Source organism: Schistocerca serialis, chromosome 7 (genome assembly GCF_023864345.2).
Source record: "Schistocerca serialis cubense isolate TAMUIC-IGC-003099 chromosome 7, iqSchSeri2.2, whole genome shotgun sequence".
Lineage (NCBI taxonomy): Eukaryota > Metazoa > Arthropoda > Insecta > Orthoptera > Acrididae > Schistocerca > Schistocerca serialis.
In genome coordinates, this window is record NC_064644.1 from 493389178 (window position 1) to 493393752 (window position 4575).

The following is a 4575-nucleotide window of genomic DNA, read 5'->3' on the forward strand; positions in this document are numbered from 1 at the left end:
AGGAAAGGAATGTGAAACGCGCTGCCCTTTTTCGAATTTGTTTCAGTATCTGAACAGAATCTGTCCCCGCAAGCTCTGCTGCCCGCATACGTACGCTAATGAAGAGCTTAATTAGAGACAACCCCTAGTTGCGTCTAGCACCCTCTTTCGCCCCATGACGGGGCAGCCACAGTGGAAGCGTTGGTGGCCACGCTGGTCCATTGTCACTCAGCAGCGTTCACCAGGTCTGATCAGTCAAGACGAGCACGCCCCTCTCAGCAACGTTCGTGATTTGCTTAGTGATAGCGACGTCTAGGGATACGGGGATTGTAGCACTACACTGAACTCGGCGCCATATTCATTGAGCCACAGGATAACAGCCCCCGGTCGGATTGTTGGAGTTCTCCCTATGTACTTTTAAAACCAACATCCTGTATAGTGTACTTTGCCTAGTCCAATATTTCCCCGCTACTTATCTTTTCACTGTCAATGTAGTTTAGGGTTTAACCCCCGTCGAAGAGGAACTTGTTGGAAATTGAGTAAAAGCTCGACTGAAGGAAGATGAGGAAGGAGGACACTAAGACATTGTCACTATACCTGCATTTGCCTTGTTCTAGACGTTTCGCGCTTGCAGAGGGTCGTTGTTTACTGTGCTTCACGATACTTGGACTGAGCAGCCCCCAGTCATCGTGTCGTGATACATAGAACACTGACGAAAAGTTCCCCGTTCCGCACATTATCAGTGCGCTGCGTGTTCCACGCACATGTTGACTGACCATACAACCCACCTCTCCGGTCAAATTGCAAAACTCACCTGTCATTAGAGCAGCCGCTTTCTCCCGACGTACTCTGCGTCTTTGCTTCGAAGAACTGATGGAAGTGATGGGGTTCCACGTATTTACTATCCAACTGGTATTCATTTTCATGAATTTAGGGAAAGAGTCCGACGGTTCCGGCTTACATTTTCTTGCTGTGTGGATCTAACATCTTAACCACTTTGCCGCCTTAGTGTATCATATATCTGAAAGTTAACTATTGCTGGGTGCTTGGAAATACGCCTGTTTACAAACAGAAATTGAGAGTGGATAAACTGTACTGTAATTACTAGATACTGTAAGAGAGGCACGTTTTAGTGTAAATATCATATTAGCTCTAATTCTTAATGGAATACAGATGTTGACATGGTATTACTGTTGTTTCTTTACACTTGCGAAATAGAGGTTGATGTGTATTGTGCAGCACGATGGGTATTTACGGCAGTGTAACAATAGAAAGGTGTTAAATTACAGAGTATAGAACGTGTAATACTTAAATATTACAGATAAAATACACACAGTATTAATGTACGCACCTTATGGGAATGTAGTATAACGGAAGAATAGACCTTGTGAAATGAATAAACAGAGCAAGAGACAGAAAACTAATTACGAAAAATATATGAATTCTAAAACAAAGGTAAAAACAAACCGGACAAGTGCAAGTGGAACTCATTCTCAGTGCGTTCTTAAGGATGTACATGAAGGGGCAAAGAAACTGGTACAGGCATGCTTATTCAAATACATAGATGTGTAAACAGGCAGAATACAACAAGATTTTACAATTTGGTGGCCTAATAAGGCTAATCAATGAAGACCAAAACCGGTCTAATGTGGGTAATATACTACCGACCACTAAAATTGCTACACCACGAAGCTGACGTGCTACAGACGCGAAATTTAACCGACAGGAAGAAGATGCTGTGATACGCAAATGATTAGCTTTTCAGAGCATTCACACAAGGTTGGCGCCGGTGGCGACACCTACAACGTGCTGACATGAGGAAAGTTTCCAACCGACTTCTCATACACAAACAACAGTTGACCGGCGTTGCCTGGTGAAACGTTGTTGTGATGCCTCGTGTAAGGAGGAGAAATGCGTGCCATCATGTTTCCGACTTTGATAAATGACGGGTTGTAGCCTATCGCGATTGCGGTTTATCGTATCGCGTCATTGTTGCTCGCGTTGGTCCAGATCCAAAGACTGTTTGCAGAATATGGAATCGGTGGGTTCAGGAGGGTAATACGGAACGCCGTGCTGGATCCCAACGGTATCGTATCACTAGCAGTCGAGATGACAGGCATCTTATCCGCATGGCTCTAACGGATCGTGCAGGCCCGTCTCGACCCCTGAGTCAACAGATGGGGACGTTTGCAAGACATCAACCATCTACACGAACAGTTCGACGACGATTGCAGCAGCATGGACTATTAGCTCGGAGACCATGGCTGCTGTTACCCCTGACGCTGCATCACAGACAGGAGCACGTGCGATGGTGTACTCAACGACAAACCTGGGTGCACGAATGGCAAAACGTAATTTTTTCGGATGAATCCAGGTTCTGTTTGCAACATCATGATGGTCGCATCCGTGTTTGGCGACATCGAGGTGTATTCGTCATCGGCATACTGGCATATCACCCGGCGTGATGGTATGGGGTGCCATTGGTTACACGTCTCGATCACCTCTTGTCCGCATTGACGGCACTTTGAACAGTGGACGTTACATTTCAGATGTGTTACGACCCGTGGCTCTACCCTTCATTCGATCCCTGCGAAACCCTTCATTTCAGCAGAATAATGCACGACCGCATGTTGCAGATCCTGTTAGGGCCTTTCTGGATACAGAAAATGTTCGACTGCTGCCCTGGCCAGCACATTCTCCAGATCTCTGACCAATTGATAACGTCTGGTCAATGGTGGCCGAGCTACTGGCTCGTCACGATACGCCAGTCACTTCTCGTGATGAACTGTGGTACTGTGTTGAAGCTGCATAGGCAGCTGTACCTGTACACGCCATGCAGGCTCTGTTTGACTCAATGCCCAGGTATGTCAAGGCCGTTATCACGGCCAGATGTGGTTGTTTCGGATACTGATTTCTCAGGATCTATGCACCCAAATTGCGTGAAAATGTAATCACATGTCGGTTCTAGTATAATATATTTGTCCTATGAATAAGCGTCTATCATCTGCATTTCTTCTTGGTGTAGCAATTTTAATGTCCATTAGTGTAGTATCGCCAACAGCCTCGCCGCAGAGTTGAACAGCGGCGCCCGTCGGATCACCGAAACTCAGTTCTGCTGGGCTGGGCTAGCAACGTCGGCCGGGCGCTGATGGCGAGTGAGGTGCACTTAGCCCTTGCGAGACCAACTGAGAAGACACTTGACTGAGAAGTAGCAGCTGCAGTTATGAAAACTGGCAACGACCGGGAGAGCGGTGTGCTGGACCACGTGCCCCGCCATATCCGCGTCCAGGGACGCCTATGAGTTGAGTATGGCACGGTCCCTGCCATTAGGCCTTTAAGGCCTGTTAGGAAGGGGTTGATTTACTTAAGATCACTCGAACTGTACTATAAATATAGTACTGAAACATTAAAGTCTCTCTTTAAAATTAGTCCTAATTTCTTACGTGAGACGCAGGTCGATGAAGAAGATTCGACTACCATTGTTCCTTTATTAAATCAAAATGTGTATAAAATCGCTTTTCAGTGCCGAAGTTTGACAGTTACGCTAAAGACGTAAGACAGATTTAGTTGTCACATTCCGCTGTCTTTACGACTATGTTATTCAGAACATGGACTTCAATCACCGAGCGAGGTGGCGAAGTAGTTACCACAGTGGACTCGCATTCGGGAGAACGACGGTTCAAATTCCCGTCCGGCCATCCAGATTTAACTTCTCCGTGATTTCCCTAAATCACTTCGGGAAAATACCGGGATGGTTCCTTTAAAGAGGCACTGCCGATTTTCCTTCCCTATCCTTCACAAAACTATCCGAGCTCGAGCTCCGTCTCTGATAACCTCGTTGTCAACGGAACGATGATTTTCCTTTCCTTTTAATGTTAATTGCTCGACAAAGGCTGCTACGTTCAGTCTTATCTTTTATAACTGCTGTTTAGTGGCAAGTAGTGTAAAAATACGTTTTCCTTGTTAGTACCATGCTGATTGCAATCATTGTATTGCAGTAATCAAACACTTAAATATATATGACGGTAGTATCTGTTCCCGAAAGAACAGTTACCGTGGATGACCATGCAGCTTTGCTAGAAATGAAATGATAATTAAATAGACACCCTAGCTGCAAGCAGGCGTTGATACACTTCATTGGGGACTTGTTGAAAGTGTGTGTCCCGACCGGGACTCGAACCCGGGATCTCCTGCTTACATGGCAGACGCTCTATCCATCTGAGCCACCGCGGGCACAGAGGATAGTGCGTCTGCACACTTAAATATACGACTTATTGCGTAGTTTTCCAAGAAGGACTGAGTCCTTCTAACATTATTACGTACAAATTTAGGGGATGGTTGATTTACCGTTATGAACTTAACATTTGTAGAAACATAAGTACAACTTCAAACAGCCAAGATCGCTATTTTACAGTATTTATTGTGATCACACGTTTCAGCAAACTGTGTTGCCATCATCAGATCTATAAAGGATAGATCAACATACTCATCCATACTGGGACCAAATGTAAACGGTAGTAATACAGTTTTACATAAAGATAGACTATACCATGGAATATAACATTCCCTCTGTAGTACATTTCACTAAATCTTGAT

General features: G+C 45.1%; 1 non-coding gene across 1 annotated transcript; it reads right to left on the bottom strand.

The window, feature by feature from the left end:
* Positions 1-4138: 4138 nt before the first annotated feature.
* Trnat-ugu (transfer RNA threonine (anticodon UGU)) lies at positions 4139-4213 on the bottom strand. The gene has a single exon. It is a non-coding gene; the product is annotated as a tRNA-Thr (tRNA).
* Positions 4214-4575: the final 362 nt, after the last annotated feature.